Here is a 25233-nt window from a genome sequence, read left to right on the forward strand (position 1 = left end):
CTTCTTCTTATAAGGACACCAGTCATATTGAACTAAAGGCCCAGCCTGCTCCAGTATAATCTAGTTTTACCTCCATCTGTAAATGACCCTATTTCTAAATAAGATCACATTCCGAGATATTGGAGACTAGAACTTAACTTTCTTTTGGTGGGATACAATTCAATCCATAACTTATGCCAAATATATTTTCCTCATTTTTGATGGATATTTTCCCCTTCTTCATATTTTGACATTTCCCCTTCTCCTCCTTTCCATGATTGATCTTTCACCTCCTATATTTTTCAGCAGTTATTTTTTGCTTTTACCTCTCCTCTTTATTCTCTGTGTTTCCCTTTTCTTCTTTGTTCTCTATTCTTATGAAGAAACTCTTTCCCTATATATTGGTTCTTATCTTTTTTACATGTTTCTAAGAATTCTTTTCCCATTTGTTAACTCTTATCCTCTACAAAGTCTCTCCATAGATGTTGGGAGTGATATTACTAATCTTTCAGTCATTAATGGGCCACAAACAATGTTCTAGGCATGAATTTCCCCATACATGCCATTAAAATATTTACTTTCTTACCTTTGATATTCTAGATTTGAATAATTGAATTGTATCATATTTTCTTATCTTTACTTAGCAGTTAATCAAATTCTATCACATTTCCTCTTTACCATACTGCTTTTTTATGTAGTCACCAATAAAATAATGTGAGATGATTTGGAAATTACCTTGGCAATACAACACACACAGAGAAATGCACACATGTGTGTGCACATGCATGTTTGAATAATTTCTTTTTAACTTCATCTTTTGTTTATTTTTCTTGTATTGCATAATAAAGGCTCTCTGTTAGAGGTCACAGGTTCTATTCCATTGACTGATATTTTATTGAACTATAAACTAATTTAAGGATGACTAACATTTATATGCTATTTCAGCTTACAATTTATATGCATTCATCACACATGCTTTGAGGGCTAAGTACTACAGGGGTCCTGGAGAAAAACATTGAGCTTAGATAGAAATAGTCTTATGTCCTCTCGTAGAGGAAATAGTTAATAATCAAAGAATCAAATATATAAAGCTATAATTTATAAAACAATAATTACTAAGAAGGAGAGATATATGAAGCTACAAGAGCATGTAAAAATTGTGTTCCATTTAATGAACTTTAAAAAGGTTTCCCTGATGCAGTGAAAACTGAGTGCCTACAGAGGACTAAATGGTATTAAATAAGGAAGTGTCATATGCATTTTCTTTTCAGTATGGAGGTTCATGTGGGTATTTTTTGTTTGTTTGTTTTTCAGTTTTTTTAAAACTTATTTATTTATTAATTAATTAAAAAAATTAACAACAAATGAACAAAAACATTAACATATGATCATTCCATTCTACATATAAAATCAGTAATTCACAATATCATCACATAGTGATGCATATTCATCATTTCTTAGACCATTTACATCAATTCAGAAAAAGAAATAAAAAGACAACAGAAAAATAAAACAAAAACAGAAAAAAAAAGATTATACATACCATAACCCTTACCCCTCACTTTCATTGATCACTAGCATTTCAAACTAAATTTATTTTAACGTTTGTTCCCCCTATTATTTATTTTTATTCCATATGTTCTACTCGTCTGTTGACAAGGTAGATAAAAGGAGCATCAGACACAAGATTTTCACAATCACACAGTCACATTGTGACAGCTATATCATTATTCAATCATCATCAAGAAACATGGCTACTGGAACACAGCTCTACATTTTCAGGCAGTTCCCTCCAGCCTCTCCATTACATCTTGGTTAACAAGGTGGTATTTACTTAATGTGTAAGAATAACATCCGGGATAACCTCTTGACTCTGTTTGGAATCTCTCAGCCATTGACTACTTTGTCTCATTTCACTCTTCCCTTTTGGTCAAGAAGGTTTTCTCAGTCTCTTGATGCTGAGTCTCAGCTCAGTCTAGGTTTTTTCTCAATCCCATGATGCTGAGTCTCAGCTCATTCTAGGATTTCTGTCCCATGTTGCCAGGAAGTTCCTCACCCCTGGCAGTCATGTCCCACATAGACAGGGAAAGGGTGGTGAATTTGCTTGTTGTGTTGGCTGGAGAGAGAGGCCACATCTGAGCAACAAAAGAAGCTCTCTTGGGGGTGACTCTTAGGCCTAAATTTTAAGTAGGCTTGACCTATCCTTTATGGAGTTAAGTTTCATATGAACAAATTCCAAGACTGGGGGCTCAGCTTATAGCTTTGGTTGTCCACACTGCTTATGAGAATATCAAAAATTCAATTTGGGAAAGTTGAATTTCTCTCTGTTCTCACCATTCCCTGAAGGGGACTTTGCAAATACTTTTCCACTCACTGATCAAATCACTCTGGGATTCATCGGGGCATTACTCTGGACAACCCAACAAAATCTCATGTCCTACCTGAGATTCCAAGTACTTATGGTGGTCATAAGTTATATTAGGAAGCTAATATATCAAGCTATCTACCTAAGTTATATTAGGAAATGCACTAGTCAAAATATAAATTTTGAACCAAATAAACATTTTTTGCTTTAGTCTCACACATAAGGTGAAATTTTAAAATATTAATTACCATCTATTTTCAGCACCCTACAGTAATGACATTCCTTTGTCCTTCCTCATGCGAAAACATTTTAAAAATCCATACATTTAGCTACTATTATTATACAATCTAGGTATTCCTAGGTTATACTATCTCAATCTTTATTGTTTATCTTTCTTTCTGATTTCATTTATGTCCCCAGCCCTCCTCCCTCTATCATTCTCACATGCAGCTTCATTCAGTGTTTTAACATAATTGTATTACAGTTAGGTAGTATTGTGCTGTCCATTTCTGAGTTTTTATATTCGGTCCTGTTGCACAATCTGTCTGTATTCCTTCAGCTCCAGTTACCCAATATCTTATTTCTATCTCCTGATGGTCTCTGTTACCAATGAAATATTCCAAATTTATTCACTAATGTCAGCTCATATCAGTGAGACCATACAATATTTGCCCTTTTGTTTTTGGCTAATCACACGCAGCATAATGTCCTCAAGGTCCATCCATGTTGTTACATACTTCATAACTTTATTCTGTCTTACAACTGCATAATATTCCATTGTATGCATATACCACAATTTGTTTAGCCACTCATCTGTTGATGGACATTTTGGCTGTTTCCATCTCCTTGCAATTGTAAATAATGCTGCTATAAACATTGGTGTGCAAATGTCCATTTGTGTCCTTGCCCTTATGTCCTTTGAGTAGATACCTAGCAATGGTATTGCCGGGTCATATGGCAATTCTATATTCAGCATTTGAGGAACTGCCAAACTGCCTTCCACAGCGGTTGCACCATTTGACATTCCCACCAATGGTGGATAAGTGTGCCTCTTTCTCCACATCCTCTCCAGCATTTGTCATTTTCTGTTTTGTTGATAATGGCCATTCTGGTGGGTGTGAGATGATATCTCATTGTGGTTTTGATTTGCATTTCTCTAATGGCCAGGGAAGTTGAGCATCTCTTCATGTGCCTTTTGGCCATTATATTTCCTCTTCTGAGAAGTGTCTTTTCAAGTCTTTTTCCCATTTTGTAATTGGATTGGCTGTCTTTGTTGTTGAGTTGAACAATCTCTTTATAAATTCTGGATACTAGACCTTTATGTGATATGTCATTTCCAAATATTGTCTCCCATTGTGTAGGCTGTCTTTTTTTAATTTCTTGATGAAGTTCTTTGATGCATGAAAGTGTTTAATTTTGATCAGTTCCCATTTCTTTCTTTCTTTCTTCAGTACTTGTGGTTTGGGTGTAAGGTCTAGGAAACCGTCTCCTAGTATAAGAATTATGAGATATTTCCCTACATTTTCTTCTAACATTTTTATGGTTTTAGAACTAATGTTTAGGTCTTTGATCTATTTTGAGTTAGTTTTTGTATAGGGTGTGAGATACGGGTCCTCTTTCATTCTTTTGCATGTGGATATCTAGTTCTCTAGACACCATTTATTGAAGAGACTGTTCTGTCCCAGGTGAGTTGGCTTGACTGCCTTATCAAAGATCAATTGTCCATAGATGAGAGGGTCTATATCTGAACACTCTATTTGATTCCATTGGTCAGTATATCTATCTTTATGCCAGTACCGTGCTGTTTTGACCACTGTAGCTTCATAATATGCCTTAAAGTCAGGTAGCGTGAGACCTCTGACTTCATTTTTTTTTCTCAGGATACTTTTCGGTATTTGGAGCACCCTGCCCTTCCAGATAAATTTGGTTATTGGTTTTTCTATTTCTGAAAAGCAAGTTGTTGGGATTTTAATTGGTATTGCATTGAATCTGTAAATCAATTTAGGTAGAATTGACATCTTAACTATATTTAGTCTTCCAATCCATGAACACAGTATGCCCTTCCATCTATTTAGGTCTTCTGTGATTTCTTTTAACAATTTCTTGTAGTTTTCTTTGTATAGGTCTTTTGTCTCTTTAGTTAAATTTATTCCTAAATATTTTATTCTTTTGGTTGCAATTGTAAATGGAATTCTTTCCTTGATTTCCCCCTCAGATTGTTCATTACTAGTGTATAGAAACACTACAGATTTTTGAATGTTGATCTTGTAACCTGCCACTTTGCTGTACTCATTTATTAGCTCTAGCAATTTTGCTGTGGATTTTTTGGGGTTTTTGACATATAGTACCATATCATCTGCAAACAGTGAGAGTTTTACTTCTTCCTTTCAAATTTTGATGACTTGTTGTTCTAGTTTGCTAGCTGCCAGAATGCAACACACCAGAGATGGATTGGCTTTTAATAAAAGGGGATTTATTTTGTTGGTTCTTCAGAGGAAAGGCAGCTAACTTTCCACTGAGGTTCTTTCTTATGTGGAAGGCACAAGATGGTCTCTGCTGGTCTTCTCTCCAGGCCACTGGGTTCTAACAACTTTCCCCGGGGTGACTTCTTTCTGCATCTCCAAAGGCCTGGGCTGAGCTGCTAGTGCTGAGATGAGGAATGCTGAGCTGCTTAGGCTGTGCTATGTTGCGTTCTCTCATTTAAGCACCAGCCAATTAAGTCAAACATCACTCATTGCAGCAGACACGCCTCCTAGCCGACTGCAGATGTAATTAGCAACAGATGATGTTCACGTACCATTGGCTTATGTCCACAGCAACAAGACTAGATATGCTCACCTGGCCTAGTTGACAATTGAATCTAACTAACACACTTGTATTTCTTTTTCTTGTCTAATTGCTCTGGCTAGAACTTCCAACACAATGTTGAATAACAGTGGTGATAATGGACATCCTTGTCTTGTTCCTGATCTTAGGGGGAAAGCATTTTTAAAAATATGGACAAAATATATTTTTAATTCAACTTATTTTTAGGTTTAGACTTTTAAGTCTATTTCCTTGCTTCCAAGAATGGCCCTTTATCTAATTATTTTCCATGTATATGAAATAACTTTCATATTAGTTCAAATAATTTTCACTTAATTATCACAGAATTTCTCTTAGATAACAATGCTTTTTTATTGTATCACAATGATAGTATGCATTCAGTATTATTTTTCTATTTCTGCATAACAAATTACTACATATTTGACAGTTTAATACAATAAGCATTTATTATCTCATTTTTTTCTGTAAGTCAGAAGTCTGATCACAACTAGTGTGGATTCTCTACGGGACTCAGAAAAATGTGAAATCAAGGGATTGGTTGAGCAGCATTTCATTCTGGAGCTGGGGTCTTCTTTTAAGCTCACATTGTTGTTGAAAGAGTTCGGTTCCTTGCGGTTGTGGAGCTAAGGCTCCCCTTACCTGACAGGGGCTGCTTTTAGCTCCAAGAAGTTTCTAGTAGTTCCTTGCTGCATAAGCCCTTCAAAAACCCTCCTGTGCTTCGAATCTGACTTCAGGAATTTCCTAGTTCCTTTAGGAGCTCACCAGATTAGATTAGGCCACCAGGATAATCTCCATTTTATTACCCCAAAGTCAACTGATGAATAATCTAATCATGGGAATGATATCTCATCATATTCACAGGTTTTTCCTGAACTCAATGGTAGGAGATTATACAATGTGTGTATGTGAGGAAGCAGAAATCTTAGGGCCATTTTAGAATTCTGCCTATCACAGATCTTTGTATCATTCTAATTTCAATGGAAAAACCACAGTGTTAAGTAAATTGTAAGTTCTTGGCATAAATCAACATCTTTAATTTTGTAAGGAAAACTCTATAATTGCACACATGATTTTTTTTAAATATTTTTTTTTGCATTTTTTGTTGGCATCTTTTGAGATGACATAGCTTTTCCTCATTTGACATTTTATTTTAATGTGTTATATTAATAGATTTAAAAGTAACTCATTACTACATCATGCCTTATGATTTTGATAAATTATTTTAATTTTTTGTAGTAAGACTTCTTTTGTAATAGTTTTCAGGAATTTGAATCAACACACATAAATATTGTGTAGTTTTCTATTTTCTGTTATAGTTTATGATTTTGGTTACTTTTCTTTTATAGAGTTAACTGGAAATTCTTACATGTTTTCTTCTTATTTATAAGCAGATTGTGTATATTCCATTTATCTGTGCAAGATCTCCTCTTTTGATTGTAAATATCTTCTTTATCTTTTGTTATATCCTCTGTGATGGTTAAGTTCATGAGTCCACTTGGCTAGGTCATGGTGTCCTTGTTTGGTCAAGTAACCACCTGCCTGATTGTTACTGTGAGGGTATTTTGTGGATTTAAATCATTAGTCAATTGATTATATCTATGGCCAATTTCATCACACTCAACAAAGGAGATTGTTAAAAGCTTTAAAGGGAAAACTGATGATTTCAGCAGTAAAGGAAGAATTTCAACCAGTCAGCTTCTACTGGGGAATTCACTGAAACCTACATTGGAGTTCCCAGTTCAGGCTTGCCAAAACCCACAGTCATGTGTGCCAATTCCTATAATAAATCTCATAATATTTTTGTATATCCCATCTGTTCTGTTTCTCTGGAGAACTCCAACTAATGCATCCTCTTTTATCATTAGTTTTGGTTATCTGTGTTTTCTCTCTTAACTAAAGTTCTTACCATGTGCATAAGTTACGTAATAACATAATAATGTGGTACACCAAAACCCCACAAAATCTCCATGGCACATATCAGTAGCATTTACTGCAACATTCAACAGATCTGGCATTGGCCTGGCTGATCTCTTGTGGACTTGTTCATGCGTCTGGGTTCAGTTGTGGGTCACCTATGAAGTTTTTCTGACTTGACTGGGTTTGCACACACATCTGGAGATTGATTGACTGTTGGCTGACCTAGGATGGATTCAGCTGGAAAAAAAGAGACAGTTAGACTCAGTTTCACATGGTATTTGTTCTCCAACAGGTTAGGCCAGGTGTGTTTTCATGGCCATGGTAGAGGGCAAAAGCAACAAGCCCCATCATGCAAGTATATCAAGCCCCTGCATACGTTATACTCACTAACATCACATTGGCCAAAAGCAAACCACATGGTCATGCCCAGAGGAAGAGTTGGGATCGCTACAAATTTTACGTGACAAAGGCTTGAATATGGGTGGGGAGGAAAATGTGATGCTATTAATGCAATGAATCTCCCAGAGCATCCACACTTAATGATAATAAGAGAAACTCAACCTCAAGCATGCATAATAGCAACCAAACTGAATGCTGACTTAATTTATTCACTTATGATTTACAAATGCCCTAATTCTTACTCTTTTTGGACTTTTATCTGCCTGTTCAAAATTCTCATTGGTTTTCTTAGAGTAAAAGCCAAAGTCCTTATAACGGCCTCCAAGATTTTAAACTATCTGTTCTCCTGACATCGATCTTACTTTATATCCTATTTCTCTTCCATACCTTTATTCTACTTTGATCAAATGTCTTCTTTTAATTCCTCAAAAATAAAAACCATGTACTAATTCATGGCTTTATACTTGCTGTTGCCAATTCTGAGAACACCTTTCCCCTACCATCAACATGTTCAGTTTTTACTCAAACGCCACCTTCTCAGGATCACTTTCCACCACTACCATTTACTTTACTTTTTCTCCATAACTTTTACTGCCATCTGAAATGCTCTATATTTTATTGACTTATTTTTTATTGTCTCTTTACCTCCACTAAAATGTAAGCTCCATTAAAGAAGCAATTTCTTCCTATTTTTTTCACTGCTGTGTCTCTAAAGCACAGAAGAGTGCTAGAACATAGTCATTGCTCACTTAATATGTAATTTTGACTTAATGATTGTGTCCACAATAATATAGGTAAATCTAAGTTCTTTTAGTTTTACTCAAGTTTTTCTAACATCTCATACTTCTTTAAATCCTAACTCAAATCCTGACTGCAATTATCAAACAAAGCTTTACTTTTGATAAATTTCAGAAGCAATATGAAATGTTTTACAAATGAAAGACAAATAAAATAAAAAATAAAAATGTAAGCATCATTATATTTCCCTGGGCATGGAATCTTTTACCAAATAAAGTCTGTGTTGTTTTTAATAAACTGCCTAAATAATTTTGATGGTGCCAGATTCCTATTTCACAGATTTTCTGAATTAAAATTATTAAATTGGTATTGTGACCCTCAATTATATTAAATCAAGAAGGCATTAAGGCCTTTAAGCAACAGCAATTAAATTATGTTACAGGCACTTTTCTAGGTAGTAGGAATAAAAAAAAATGAGCAAAACACATTTTCTACCCTCAGGTGTAGATCATATTACAGACATTTAAAAATGTAGCTTCACCGTGTGTTAAATATAAAAGTAATAACATATTTTTTTACATAATCACATTTTTCATTTTCCATATTATTTATAGCTTGTTGATTATTCTCATCCATTATGTTTATTGTATTATCTTCAGGCATTTTCCTGGGTTTTCCCACCAATTTTGTCCATTCTTTTCCTACTTTGTTTCTTGCTCACTATAATAATCGTCATGAATTTCATTTGTCTCACAATTGATTTGAACATTGCTTTAGTGTTTTAATACTCTTTTTCCAAAGCATCTAAAAATTCATCACCTTTAATCACTCTATTTTACACTTCTTCAGCCTTTACACTTTGACTTCCAGTCACATGTTTTCATCTCTCCTTCCTCCCAAGAGGCCAGTAAATGACAGTAAGAGAGTATAGAATGGTATAAACCCATAATGACAAAAGTTACAGGAGAGTAGACAGCAGCAGCAAAGTTGGAAAGCAAAGAGAGAAGTGATGACTGCTTCTATGGGGTGAAAGAACTAAAACCTCAGTGTGTGGAGTGGAGAATACTGGAAAAGAAGCAAGGACTTTTATAAAACTCAGGACTTGCAGACTCTAGTTCCTGGGGGTAATGAGAGGTGTGAGCACAAATGAGAAGATAATTTGCAAGTCTATATGAAAAACTCAAGCCCAGGTCCCTTTATAATCCCACCCAGTTTATTGAATACCCTCCCCCACCCTCTCAGGCAGAAGTTTAAAGGTTTACTCTCTGGAGAAACATAATAGGAGAGACCAAGAAATCACAGATTCACATGAGTTGGAAAGCAAGGACAGGACATGGAGCTGAAAATGGAGATTTTACTACAGGCATGCACACTTAGTCTCTTTTGCTCCTAGAAAACCTCCAGCCAGGCAGAAGACTACAACGAATAATACTTCTTCTCTAAGAAATTGGATAACTGCTGGGAAGTTATCTCTACATCCTAACCTATGGATGTCTTCCTGCTTTTACTATCTAGCTCTCCAGTCAATCATTAAACAGTGAAGCTCCTCTATCAGCAACTCTGAATGTGTCTGCAGAGCTATTCATCACTCAAAATATGACAAGGCACCAAGTGTGCTAGTTGGTATTATTGTCAAAATATTCACTGACCCTTCCAACCAGATGCTCCTGTGGGAGGATTATAATTTTCACTGCGTTGATGTCAGCCTTGTTCATGCAACTGTTTTGACCAATGAAAGAGGAACAAGGTGATGTATGTGGCCTCTCAGTAGAAGCTTTAAGAGCTATCTCATGGTTTCATCATTTCTCTTTACCTTCCGCTATGATATCAACAATGTCTCATGGGAATAGAAAAAATACAGTGAGGAAAGTAACAGAAGAACATTTTGGAATTTGAAGAACATGAAGTCTATTGATCAGGTCTTTCTATTGCCCAGAACAGTGGATGAAAGTAGGCTCATAGAAACATATCATCAAAAGGTTTCAGAGCATCATCAATTAAGAGATGATCCTGTAAGATTCTAGAAATGACAAACCACCATCACTACCATGACTGGTCACTTATAGCATTAGAAATCAGGATGGAATTAGCCTTCTCCATAGCAATAGTGAAAGCTAGGAGACCATGGTGAAATGCCTTCAATATTATCAAGAAAAATGCTTTCTACTCTAGAATTCTAACATAGCAAAAATATCAATCAAATGTGAAAGCAGGATATGCATTTCAGACTAACGGGCAGTCAGAAAATAGACTGTTTAGGGCATTTACATACCTTTTCTTAGAAAATTCATAAAGGATCTCCAGTAAAATGAGACATTAAACCAAAGCAGGATATGCAGTAAACAACAGACCTAAAACTGGACCAAGGAGTGAAAATCCAGGATGCCAACTGAACATCAGACTCAGAGAGCCACCAGTTTGGATTGGAAGAAGTAGACCAAGGGCTCTGAAAAAAGAAGTTTCCATGAAAATAAGAGGCCTTGATAGATTCTTTATTATTATAGATAACTTGAGTGGGGGTGAAGCTCGATCGTTAATAAGGCAAATCAGATAAAGCAGAATAGACGTTTATTGAAAACTAACAAATATATATTTAATATATGGATAAATATATATAGTATATTATATATATAAATATTAATTCCAGGAAGAACAAACAATCATATAGTAAAGGAACTGTAATCTATATACTATTTGGCTTTGTAGGTAAAGTGTATATATGCATATATGTGTGTGTGTGTATATATATATATATATTTATATAATGCATGCTAATGAATATCGATTCTTTTTTAATAAAAACCTCTCATACAATATTTTGGAAAGATAGATGGCTAAATTCTATCTATCTGCAATTAAGGTCAATTCATAATACATGAAATTGGTAAGTCAAATATAAAAAATATTTCATTTAGAATTAAAGAGCTAAATACTTTTAAAAGATGCTTTAAATAGCAGTTAAAATGATTGCCTTTCAAGAGCAGAGTTAGGGAGTTAACATAGGGACTGATTCATTTTGTTATAAGCCTTTCCGTTGGATTGATATTTGAACTATGGGCATTTAGTGTTTTAATAAAAAATTTCAAATGAAAGACAAGAATACCTTTTAAAACATGATGCTATGAAAGACAAACGTTTCTTATGAACACATATGCAATAGGTTAAGTTCAAAAGGAGTGACATGTATTTAACATTACATAATATAGAAAATCCAAACTTACTTTTTAAAATAAAAACAATAAATGCTTCAAAATGGATGTGATTTTTAGAAACAGACATTCCTACTTGTCAGTTACCAGTGTCTTCATTTATAAATTTCCAGCAAGTTATCCACAAGAGCACTGTTTTGATCACAGAAAAGTCATGAGTACCTGAAATATGGGGGAATATGCCTAAACTTTGTTAATGTATACAATTAAAGATATTAATAAAGTACAATGTGCTAGACAGATTAAGTTCCAGGAAAAAGTATGTCACAATGGAAAAGACAACATTCTGAATATATTTTGAACTATTCAATGATTTAGTGTGAATTTTATCAAAAACTAACAATGAATAATTTAAAACAAAAACCTACATGGTATAAGACTACCTACCGTTATATTTCAAGTGAAGGAACTATCAACTTTTTTTGTAAGAATGCAAAGTTACATAAGGTTGAGAGTAGACTAATTGTAGAATACTTTTTATACTAGCTACAAGGCATACCAGGGGTGAAAATCAGAAAGGCGCATAATGAAAGTAATACCCAATCTGAAAACCTAGCTGTGTATATTGTGGTAACAGACCATAGGCATCTGTTAGCTACTCAGAGAACCTTGGAGAACCAGTCACAGGTTGTGCTTTCTCCTTACCCTATAACATTTAGCTCCTGTCACATTTGTGACTCCTCCTCACCACACAGTAGTACTGCAAGATGATGTAGAACTCACAGGAAATTCCTTGGCATCTAACAGAAAACCAAGAACCAGTATCAAATTTGAATAGCCAATGGAACATTCTACTGTTATGAAAGTCCATAAAACTTAGGGAACTTCTGAATACTGAAAAACATATCTTTCTCTGTCTCTGATAGAAAACGTAATTTTTATGTTTTTAAGCAAAATTCATTTCAATCCAGATTTCTTTGTCAAATTTAGAATTTATCAACTCAGTCCCAGGCCAATACTCCCAGCTCTGAATTCTCCTCTGTTTCTTTGTGGGTCGTCTTGAAAGCATGAAGAATGGGGGCAGGGGATGGGAGGTGTATGTACATGCTAGATCCGTGTGTTTCCTACTCTGGGTCTGTACAGTTCCCCATGACTGTTCTCACAGCACATACCGGGCCCAGTGTTGACTTTGGCAATTTCACACTCAGCTCCCTGACATGAGTGACTTGGTAAGTGTGCAGCTGTGCCCCACCCCAGGAGTGGGCTCTATGCCCATTCCTCTGTGACTGTCCTCTTTTCCTGCTACTATAGTCTTTTCAGGCTACTATATTTTGGCTCAAGCTTTTGTAACCTTCCTATACCTGCACTGGGCCCACAACCCTGCCAAGATCAGCTTTTTCCCCATCCCATCCAAACACCATAACTAAAGTTACTTGGCGAAGTGCTATTTGCTGAGTACCTGCTCTATAGAAAATCTTCAAATAAATGACCTCATTTAATTCCTTTTTATTATTGAGTAGTATTCCATAGTGCATCTATCCATATAAATGTTTGAATAATCTTGTCTATATATACAAAAAACCTTACTGAGATTTTGATAGGAATTATGCTAAAACCTGTATACAAGTTGCAAAGGATGGACAATTTTAGTATGTAGACTCTTCCAATCCATGGACAAGGAAAAGGCAGATCCCCCTATTTCTTTAGATTTTCATTGATTTCTTTCATCACCTTTATGTAATTTTCAGTATACAAGTCATATGCATGTTTTATTAGGAATACAGAAAAGTTTTTTTTTTTTTTGCATGGGCAGGCACTGGGAATCAAACCCGGTTCTCCAGCATGGCAAGTGAGAACTCTGCCTGTTGAGCCACCATGGCCTGCCCAAGTATTTCATTTTTAAAGCTGTTTTAAATAGTTTCATGTTTTAAATTTTGATACTCAGATGTTCATTGCTAGTATATAGAAATACAATTGATTTTGCATGTTGATCCTGTATCCTGTGTCCTTGCTAAACTATTAGTTTATAGTTTTAGGATTTATTTAGAGATTCCTTGGGCTTTCCTATATAGACAATCATGTCATCTACAAATAGAGAAAGTAGGATTTTTTTCCTTTTTGTCATCTACAAATAGGGAAAGTTGTACTTTTCCTTCCTGATATTTTTGCCTTTTGTTTTCTTTGCTTGCCTTATTGCACTGTCTAGGACTTGTAATACTATGGTGGATAAGAGTGAGGAGAGGATACCTTGTGTTGTACTTTGAGGGAAAGTATTTAGCTGTATGTATAATTACAACTAAGTATAATTGTCGCTGTTGTATTTGGAGATGATCCTTCTCAAGTTGAGAAAATTCTATTTCTATTTTTCTGGGAGTTTTATCATGAGTGAGTGTTGAATTTTGTCACATGCTTTTTCTGCATCAATTGTTATGATCATGTGATTTTTTTCTTCTTTAACCATTGTGGTAGGCAGAATTGAGCCCCCTAAAGATGTCCATGTCCTGTTCCTGGGAGCTGTGACAGTTAAAGGGACCTCAAATATGAAAGTACGAGGCAGAGTCTCAGTGTTAGAGTGATGTAGCATGTGAAAGACTTGACTGGGTATTTCTGGCTTTAAAGATGGAAACGAACCAAGAGCCAAGTTTTGATGGGGCCTCTAGAAACCGGAAAAGGGAAAGGAACGGATGCTCACCTGGAGCCTCCAGAAGAAACCAGGACCTACCAATACCTTCATTTTAAACCTGGATTTCTGACCTCCAGAGCTGTACGATAATAAACTTGTATAGGTTTAAGCCACCGAGTTTATGGTAATTTGTTGTTGCAACAGTAAGAAAGCAATTAGGGTGGGGGACATGATTGATTTTGGAATATTGAATCAGCCTTGCATCCCTGGAGTAAACCACACTTGGTTATGTTGTATAATTTTATTTACATATTACTGAATTTTATTTGCTAAATATTTTCTTAAGAATTTTTGGAAGTATACTCATGAAGGATATTGGTCTCTAATTTTCATTTCTTTGTATTTTTTGCCTAGTTTTGGCATCACGGTAATACTTCATAAAATGAATTGGGAAGTATCCCCTCCCTCTATATTTTCTGGAAGAGATTGTGGGAATCAATTCTTCTTTAAGTGTTTGATGAAATTCTCTAGTAAAACCATCTGGGCTTGCAGATATCTTTTATGGCAGTTTTTAAATTATAAATTTAATGTCTTTAATAATTATACAATTATTCAAATTATTTATTTCATACAGGATGAGGTGCACAGTTTGTGTTTTTTTTTTTGAGGAATTGGTTCATTTTTTCTGTTTTAAATTTATTGTGTAAGGTTTTGCATAATATTACCCTAAAATTCTTCTTATAGCTACAGCTTTTGTAGTGTTATATATCATTTCATTCCTGATATTTTAACTTTCTGAAGTCTCTTTTTTTATCAGTCTTGCCAGATATTTGTCAATTTCATGAATCTTTTCAAAGAAGCAGCTCTTTGTTTTATTGATTTTTTCCATCAGTTTTCTGTTTTCAATTTCATAGATTTATGCTCTGATCTTTATTATTTCTTTCCTTCTGTTCCATTTTCATTTATTTGTTCTTTTTCTAGTTTGTTGATGTGGGAGGTTAGATTATTGATCTGAGAGTTCATCTTTTCAATTGTAATCATCTAGTGTTGTAGATTTTCTTTCCAATACTGATTTAGTTGCGTCTTACAAATTGTTGTATATTGTATTATCATTTTATTCAGTTCAGTATATTTTTTAAAAATTCTTTGAAGATTTTCTCCTTGCTCTATGGATTATTTAGAAGTGTGTTGCTTGGTTTCCAAGTGTTTGGGAATTTTTCTGCTATCATTCAGTTATTTGATTTCTAGTTTGCTTATGCTGTGATTGGAGGCCACTCTCTGTATGATTTCATTTCTTTTAAATTTGTTGAGGTTGTTCTCTGACCCAGGACCTAGTTCATCTCAGGATATTTTCCATGAATCTTGGGGGGAAAAAGAAGTGCATTCTGCTGTTTTTAGATGGAGTGCTCTGTAACTGTCAAACAGATTCTGTTGATTGATGGTGGTGTTGAGTTGTTCTATATCCTTGCTGATCTTTTGTCTTGTTTTCTATCAATTTCCAACAGGGGCTTGTTGAAGCCTCCAGCTGTAATTGTGGATTAGTTATTGGGAGGAACAAGGCCAAGTACATCTGCTTCATCTTCCTGGAAGTTGAAGTCTTAATAAGATTTTCACAAAGAAATACAATCCTTTAATTCTCAGTGTTTCTAATATTAATTTCAACATGCTAAATAAATAGTAGTATTACTATTATTCATATATATGTACTTATAACTAACAGTAAAAGTGCTTTTAATCCTTTGACAAAAAGTGTAAAATTAATAATGCTTGTATTTTTTCCTATTGATTATCATTGATTTGTGCCGTTTCATTCCACACGATCATTTTTACAGTTGCCGACTATTGTGCGAAGTGCGGCCTGTCTGTATTCCAACGCCACGCTGAGTTTGAACCTGCCTCCATCTGGGATCAAAGAATTGATCTCATTCCATTTTAAATACTGCCATAGCGTCTTTCATTCATAATTATATAACTTTTTGAAGGAGATATACATTTCCTTGTTTTATATCATGCAGAAAAATCACTTACTATGTCACACAGTAAGACCGAGAGCTAGTAGCTAAACCTGTCTGGAAACAAAGCTGATGTTCTTTCTAGCACATTGTACACAGCTGATCTTCACAAAGAACACATCTCAGTTTTAAAATTATATAATTACCTAGTTAACATTTTAAACTTTCAAGATATTTCTAGTTGTATGGATTAAATCCAATTCTTATCTGCCAGACTCCACAGGCTGTGCCTAACTTTTATTTTCCTGTGTCCCTGTGATTGAATACAAATGGGTGCTGACTAGAAATGTATTGGGTGGATGCCATAGGTGTTCCTTGGAATATCCCATATTCCACCAGGGGATACCCATGGAGAAAATTGTTGATGTAGTCTGTGATGGGTGATATGTTGTTAGTCTTCCATTTGTTTGTTTTAGAGTCAAATGAATGGCTGTACAGCTTTTCTGCAATGTGTTACATCTAGATATTTATCTTTCAAATTTAAAAGAGGAGCATGCAACATCTTTATGAATGATAAAACTTCAATTTCAAAGATATCTTAATGGCCTTTTGTAGGGCATTGTATTTAGAATATTCAAGAAGAAAGAGAGGGAGGGAAAGAGGGAGGGAAGAAGGAAAGCTATTTCAACTTTTGATGCCTCTCAAAAGGCATCAAAACAAAGATGAACCAAACCATGACCTTGGTTCATGCTGCAGATAGTCCCAGCAAAGCCTTTTAATCCTGCAGGTCAACAGCAGGATCTGTCCTGAATTCCTTGGTGAAAAGCTGTTAGTATTTAAAGAGCAAGGAAAGAGATTTGTGGTTTAAGTCTTGATCTTTCTAAGTGTGAGTTTAGAAACATCAAATTTTCAGTATTTTGGTGCATTTTTAAATACTATTTTTTAAAGTATAAGGAATTAAATACTCCTAAGCTATAGATTTCACAGCATAAATGCATGAAAGATTTTCTGTCTAAATGGGCTTACGCTACAGTACTCCATTCGGCTTCCTGACAACGATGTCTGTATAATATCCCCTGTAACTCTTCCCTCTTTCATGCACCGACTTATGTTCATGGTCCTGTTGGCACACCTCCTCTCCACTTCCAATAGTAAGGTCTCCACTACAACTTAGAATCTGCTGTGTCTCATAAGAGGGCAGAGCTTAAGTCTTCTGCAGGAATTCACTTGTATAAAATATGACATGCTATCTCTGTAGTCAGACATGACTAGCTTCTCATTTGTTTTAAAACTGATCAGTATTGATTCCAAGGCACTATGACCTCAGACTCTTTTTCCACCTCACACTACTGAGCATAATTTCATACCTTTTATCTTAGAGTCACATAACTTTTGGCTGTAACTGAAGAGATATCTGATTATTAAACAAACTTGGAGCAATTGGTACTCATGGGGTGCTTTGATGAACTGTTATTGCCATACCTGGATAAGTCTTTCCTAAAATATTACAAACAGGCAGTGTATAGATTTGACCTTTATCTTTCTGCTGAAAAGTAAGGGAGGAAAACCCCTTAAAATCCTGTCAATTCTTGAACAGCTTCTCTGGGAGTTTATTTCATAAGTTGTTATTTTGGTAAAATCATGCAGCTTTCAGCTCACTATAATCCCAAGGAGTCCAGGAGTTATTTCTAGCAGTATCATTGTTTTGTTTGTCCCTTATGGAAAATTGATTCTTTGGGACATCCCCAGTAATTCTATTTTATTTGTTGTTCTAAATTCTTAAAAACTGACAAATATGATTGTACTTTGAAAATGGTAGCTGTGATTTGTACATGTATACCTGCTATACTTATCCTCCAGTAAATTTGCTAGAGATTTTAGCTCTACCCCAGTTTTTTTATGTCTCCACTCCTAGTCAATCCAGCTTTCAGCCAGGCAGGCTGAACCAGTGCTACTTATGTTAATATCTGGGGTTCATCAGCGTAAATTGCTTTGGGGGTGCCCCCCAATGAGTGAGATGCTGAATTTGATGATGTGATCTGTAGCACACAACAGAGGCACTAGATGATTTAGCTGCCTGTGCTTGGTTATTGCCGCTAGGTTGCTGAGGGGCTTTTAAATAAACTATGTATGATTTCCTCACATGACATGCTATATACGTGCCACACATGACAGGCAAGTGCACTCAATGGAAGCCCAAATGCATCAGTTGAGATTCCAGTAGCCAACCCAAGAATCACTCCTGGAGCTTGGCTGGCTGAAGCAGTGCTGGCATAAAGAAGCCATTAAATGAACAGGGGCAAAAGGCAAAGAAATATGTGTGACAGATACAAAGATTCCCAAGGATTTTGTTCCTGGGCACTGGATGAGACATAAAGAGGAAAAGGAGCTTGTGAGGGAGAATGTGAATTTTATGAGATGCAAAAATACAAATTGAGATACAAATAGCCAAAGAACACTGGGGTGCAGCGGTCACTGTGTGTAGTCCACATAAAAATTAAAACAAAATTATGACTGAACAATGGGAAAAATTTCCATAATTAATCATTAACGGTATTAATCTTATCACAGAAAACCTCCAGTTAATGACTCCAGTATTTTGCACTTGCAAATGTATCTGTGTTTTATTTATAATAGTTGCTCAATCTGTTTGTAAATATATGACCTTCTAATGGCCCTTAAAATTGAAATGCCCAGGTAAAAATGAAAATATCAGTTTGTCACTTTTGCTATTTCTGGATACTCAAGTTAAATTTTTGCATTTCCAAGATTTATTGTCATACCAATTCTTTAGTTGCCTTATTATCCTAAGATACATTTCAGTTTCTTGTTGGTTATAAAGTCCTTGTATTTTTCTTCATATTTCTTGATGTATCATTTTTACTTAACCACAGTACTGGGCAGAGATTTATGCATATTCATTTATTCAATCTCTTCATTTTTTATTTAAAAAAATCTGTATTGGTTTGCTAAAAATGCAGCCAGAATGCAATATATCAGAAATGGAACAGCTTTTAAAAAGGGAATTTATTAAGTTACAAGTTTATGGTTCTAAGGCCATAATGATGTCCAAACTAAGGCATCCAGAGAAAGGTACCTTGACTCAATAAAGGTTGAATGGCATCTGGGATCTCTCTGTCAGTTGGGAAGACAAAAAGCTGGCATCTGAGGTCTTCGCTTGGGTTCCATTGCTTCCAGCTCCTGATTCCAGTGGCTTCCTCTCTAAGCAACTGTGGCATTCACTGAGCTGCTCTGGAGAAAAACTCTGGGTTCTGGCTTGCCTAGCATCTCATGAAAAGGCACACAGCAGCGTCTGCTGGGCTCTGTATCTCCAAATGCCTGTGTCTTGGCATCTGCTCTCTCTGTTGGAATCTAAGCATATCCAAATGTCTGTGTCTTTATTGGCTCTGAGGCAACTGTTCTCCAAATGTCTGGATCTCAGGTTTTGCCAAAATGTTTCCCACTTTAAAGGACTCCAGTAAACTAATCAACACTCACCTTGAATGGGTTGAGTCACATCTCAATCTAATAAAAAATTCACACCAACAACTGAGTGTGCCACATCTCCATGGAAACAATCCAAAATTTCTACCCCACAACGCTGAATCAGGATTAAAAGAAACATGGCTTCTCCACAAGATCAGATCAGGAAAAAGGACATAGCTTTTCTGGGGTACATACCAGCTTCAATCTGGCATGGTGTCTTTCTTTGAAATGATTTATTTTACCTTGTTTCTTAGGCATGTATCCCTTCTATATATGTGTTCTTTACAGACATATCTAATTTTTTGCTCTAAAAAATAAAATCTCTTTAGTATTCAGCTAAAGAGTAGACTTTTTACTTATAAAGCCACTCAGTTGCTGTTTCTATGCTGTAACACTTTGTGCTGCTCCCCCTATCTACAAAGTGAGTTCCTTGAGTCAAGGTCCTTATATTTGCATCCTAAGAGCCCAGCAGAGTGCCTGATATATAACAGCTACTCAGCAAAAGGACCGAATGTATTTTGAAACTTATAACTTTGTAAATATATTCACATTTAAAATCAATACTTCAATTCCTACTCTATATAATATGTTCTGCATATGTGAATCTGGGTTCCAGGTGCATGTGACAAGATTAAATTGGAAATAACCCTCCTGAATTTCAGTGTGAGGAGAAAGAAGGGAAGGAGGGGGCGGTAATTGGTAATTGTATAATATGGCATATATTTCTGTCCAAAGTAGGAAATTCAACTTTAGCCAGAACACCAAATAAAAATACTTACTTTTCATTAAAAGGAGTTTACAATTCTCCTGACTTCCCCATAGTTCGTTAGAGAGCAGAGAGCATTTGGAGATCAATATACAGAGTACTCAAAAAGAAAAAGATAGCAAGTCATGGCATCTCAAAAAAGAGGAAAGCTATTTCTTGGGTAACATGAAGAGCTGGTATCCAGCATTTTTCAGAGAGAATTGGAAGGAAGGCAATTTCTATACAAATTTATTGAGAAAATTTTCAAATGAACTTTGAGCAACAAATATAGCAGTAAGTCCTGATTCCAAGAGAACACCCATACACTAATCAGTAATGAAAATAGCCCAGGAAACTATAACAGGATGAACACAGCTCAAATCATGCCAGAAAATAAGGCTCAGAGTTAACTGGTGGAAGTTTCTACCAATTTTTAGATTTGGGTGGTGGCAGTGGTTATCCACTACTATAATTTTTACAAAAGTATTTGCTTGTTTAAGGGCTCCTTCGCATAAGTAGCTGTAATCTTTATTTCAGAATGTTGAGTGAATCATTATCATTGGATCTTGTTTATCTTTATTAAGTTCTATTTTAAGGAGCCCTCTTAAGAACTTTTAGAGAAAGCTCTATAGATTATTGTGGTGAGAGGTCCAGAGCACAGAGTGAGTAAAACCAGGTAAGCAGCCTCTCTCTTGAAGAAAGATGCCTCAACAAAAGTTATTAATAGTTGGGTGTTCAACATGCTGTAGATAATGACTTATTTCCCAGAGGACCTACAGTCCCTTCTCTTTTCTTTTATACCTACTAGGAGGTATTGTACCCTGCATATAGTTTATTGGCCTATGAACTGCAGGATTAAAAAAAAATACAACTCCTGCCAAGCTGCTGCAAACACAAGGCGCTGTGGTTTAAGAGATCTCTTGAGGAAATACAAATCATTGCACTTAATGACCTGACTGTACAAACAGTCACCAAATAGTGTTTATTTCTGGATCTGAGGCCATAAAATTTGTCAGTAGCCCTCCATGCAGGGAAAGCTTGCTAGGACATTTCATTTTGCCATCTAACTCCTTCAGTCTCCATAGCTTTATATGAAAATGAGCCCAGCATTTTGTAAATGGCAGAAAGCAGCCTGAGAATAGTGTCCAAAACTTTATTTTAGACATTTATATCTTCAAAAATAGCAAAGCTCTCTGGTATGTTCATTTTATGTTAATCAAACTCGAAAAAGAGAAGGACAAAGTGGCAGTGGAGGAGAGAAGTGAAGGAGGAAAAATATTTAGACTGAAGTCAACAAATATATTAAAATTTAGCAAATTGGCAAAGCAACTGGTATCACTCAACTGAGCATAAAACCAGACTGCTTATCTGATTTGGCTCTCAATGAATATTTTTCTTTCTGAGATTTCAGAGGCAACTTTATAGTGCAATATGTTTTCTACATTCTAGAAATCAAGCAGCCTAGGATTTTTTTTTTCTTTCTCTGAAATGCTGTGATTAGAATTGGATCCGAATGGATTAATTTATGCTTGGATCATGGAGAATATTGTGAAGTTGCTGCTACGGCATAGTAAAAATATACTATGGTTATAATGGCTCAGCTACTTAAACTTTTGTGATTAGTCTTAGTATCAGCAAGGCTCACAATCTCTGAATGGTCACATAAGCATATGTTTAGGGCCAAGAATCCTAAACTACTGTCCCAATATGGACAACCAATGCCTTTTAAATCTGATAAATAGCAACACCATGACACTTCCACCATTAACACCTGTGCTGGTTTGAAAGGATGTATGTCCCCTATGTTTTAATCTAAATCCCATTTCGTAAAGGCAGAATAATCCCTATTCAATACTATACATTTGAATCTGTAATTAGATCATCTCCCTGGAGATGTAACCCAATCAAGAATGGTTGTGAAGCTGGATTGGGACCATTTGGGTGGGTCTTGATTAGTTTCTGAAGTCCTATAAAAGAGGAAACATTTTGGAGAATGAGAGATTCAGAGAGAGCAGCGTAGAACACAGCCACAAGAAGCAGAGTCCACCAGTAAGCGACCTTTGGAGATGAAGAAGGAAAATGCCTCCTGGGGAGCTTCATGAAACAGGAAGCCAGGAGAAGAAGCTAGCAGACGATGCCATGTTCACCATGTGCCTTTCCAGATGAGAGAGTAACTCTGACTGTGTTCGTCACGTGCCTTTTTCACTTGAGAGAGAAACCCCGAACTTCGTCAGCCTTTCTTGAACCAAGGTATCTCTCCCTGGATGCCTTAGATTGGACATTTTATAGACTTGTTTTAATTGGGACATTTTCTCAGCCTTGGAACTATAAACTAGCATCTGATTAAATTCCCCTATTTAAAAGAAATTCCATTTCTGGTATATTACATTCCAGCAGCTAGCAAACTAGAACAACACCTGATTATGAACCCCCATCCCAATTGATTGTATTGCTACTGACTACCTGTGTAACTTTAGTTCATCATCAAAAAGTAGATATAATAATAAGTACCTCACAGGGCTATGAACTAACATTGTGCCCTGTATATTATAAAGACTCAATAAGTATTAGTTTCCCTCTTGTTCTCCTTTTTGAATATTCCTCTTCTTCTTGTTTAAATTTATTGATTCCTATGGCTGCTTTTGTTTGAGTAGAGTAAAATACATGTGTGATCTGGACTGAGGTGCACTGATAGTGAAATCCTGAGAAGACTGGAAATCTAGTTGTAACTTGTAAATGGATTTCTCCATCTTTTTTAGTGGATAACCTACAGACAGTTGTTCTAGGACACTTTTTCAGACCTTAAGTACAAAGTCAATTTTGTTTACTATTTATATAATTTGTCATATGAAATTCACTAATCTACTCATGATGTTTTATGTTTATGTGCCCACTCTTTAATTGATTGAGGAATCAAAGTTTGAAGAAATTTTGATTTTGCTATACAGTCAGAGCAGAGCAATACAGTTCTTGAGAAAAAAAAATAATGAAGTTAATCACAGAATCATTTTTGTAGATCCAAGGCTGTCTTTAGCAGAGATATGTTCCTGGAAATGAAGCAATATTGTTTCATCCTTTTCCTAATATCTTCTGAGAGCCCTCAATAAACAATTTACAAACCCACCCTTTATTTTGCTTATTGGATGAATGAATGCTACCTGGTATTCACAGGTTCATATACGTATGAAACCCTAGTTCCTATGTATATATAAGATGTCAAATTGAGGTCCACTTCAGGGCCTAACAGTAGCTTGATAGCCTAAAATTGTGAAAAAGTCTGTATATATAAACAAATAAACATTTATTTTCCTGAAGTGAAGTGTTCAGAAATTTCAGTAGATTTGCAAAAGGGATGTACAACTTGGGAAAGGTTAAGAATTGTTCTATTCTTATCACATAAAAAAGAAACTCAATTAAATTAAGCACCTAATAGATGTCAGGTAGATTGCTAGATGCTTTTACATTATTTTAGTGTTTAAGCCTTACAAAGTCATGTGAGATGGATATTATTAATATTTTAATTTGCATAACTTGTGTCTCTGAGCTCAAGGTTTCTTTCTGCCATATTTGATACATCTGGTTTCCCTATTAGATTGTTAATTATATGCATGTCAGGCAGCTCATCTCTATGCCCTTCACATTGACAAACACATTATAGCCACCCAGCAAAAATGATGTTCTTCTGCTGCTGCTGTTGAGATTGCAATGCAAAAATAACCAAGATCAAATGTCCAAAATTCAAATCTCCATGACTCTAGGCAATAGTGCAAATGAGCAGAACACACTGACTATAAAAGCAAAAGGACACTTAAGGTCTAAGGTGACTTACGAAGGGACAGCTGTTTTTCAGTTCTAGCCAACTGCTACCATGAAGGAATGCAGGCCCACTATTTCTAGACTTTCAGAACTTCATTTCTTTTTAAAAGTACTGTGTGTGTCAAACAAAGAAGCCTATGGACTGATCTTGCCCTTGAGCCTCTATTTTGCTGGTTCTGTGGAAAAAGAGTTTATCTCATGTCGGTTGAATTCTATAGAAAGGAAGTACTTCCACCCTATTTTTAAAACATATAATTAGAAAAGCTTAATCATTAAAATAGTTCTTAGAGCTCTGGCCTGGTATTTAGTAGGCATTCTAGTCTTTAATAGAGAATTTCTTTCATTTACAAAGTAAGGATGGCTGGTTAATTATAAATTAATCACTGAGTGCTTTAAGAAAGGGAGCCATAGGAGTTGATTTACATTTTGGGAAAATAACCTTTGCATGGTGTGAAGGTCCTATGGAAGGGGTGGTATGTTGGGAGGTCACAACAGTGCAAATGGGAACACAGGAAAGCAGGCAGACTTGACAGCTGTTGAGGTAGTGCAAGCAGGGTTTGCTAGTCTATTGGACAAGGTGAATGAGGAAGAGAGAATGGGGAATTCATGGATATGGATGCTTTTATTAGCATGTCTATGTTCAAATCCTAGCTCTGCTACTAAATAGCTGTGTAAACACAGAAAGTTACTTAGCACCTTGTGCTTTGGTTTTCCATTGAGTAATATTAATACCTGACTCACCAGATTAAATGATGCAATGTAAATTCATGTACTTAGTCCATGTGACTAACATAATATAATACTATGAGGAGAGGTGTCATAGTAATGACTGCATGGTTTCGGATTTCAGTGATACAGTGGATGTTTGCATTTCTGGGATATAGAAGAAATAGCAGGCTCTCAAGAAGATTTTGATTATTTGAAATTGGGCTATGCAATGTTGAAAATATCTTCCATCTCTGGAAATCCAGATGGAAGAAGCTGAGGAATAATTTATGTCTTATGTAGTTTTATGAATTTACCACCTCTGGAACATTTTAATGCCAGTTTATAATTCAAAAATGTGCTAGACTATAGGAACAGGAAACCAGATCATAATGGTTGAGCAAATAAGGCTGCTTTTGTTTTATTTTCACGTATCAAATTATTCAGAAGTAGATAAATGCTCCTGGAGGGCTCAATGATGTCAGGGTCAATATCTCTGCGATTCTTTTGGCTTTTCCTTCAAGGCAACAAGA

The 25233-nt window shown here is 35.6% G+C and overlaps 1 long non-coding RNA gene across 1 annotated transcript in view; it reads right to left on the minus strand.

Moving 5' to 3' along the window:
• Nucleotides 1-6740: 6740 nt before the first annotated feature.
• Nucleotides 6741-25233, minus strand: part of LOC143660698 (uncharacterized) — a 72420-nt gene continuing 53927 nt past the window's right edge. The window contains exon 3 of the long non-coding RNA XR_013164186.1: nucleotides 6741-7324. This is a non-coding gene — a long non-coding RNA (uncharacterized LOC143660698). The remainder of the gene's footprint in view (nucleotides 7325-25233) is intronic.

The sequence above is a fragment of the Tamandua tetradactyla genome, chromosome 2, assembly GCF_023851605.1.
Source record: "Tamandua tetradactyla isolate mTamTet1 chromosome 2, mTamTet1.pri, whole genome shotgun sequence".
In the NCBI taxonomy this organism is placed as follows: domain Eukaryota; kingdom Metazoa; phylum Chordata; class Mammalia; order Pilosa; family Myrmecophagidae; genus Tamandua; species Tamandua tetradactyla.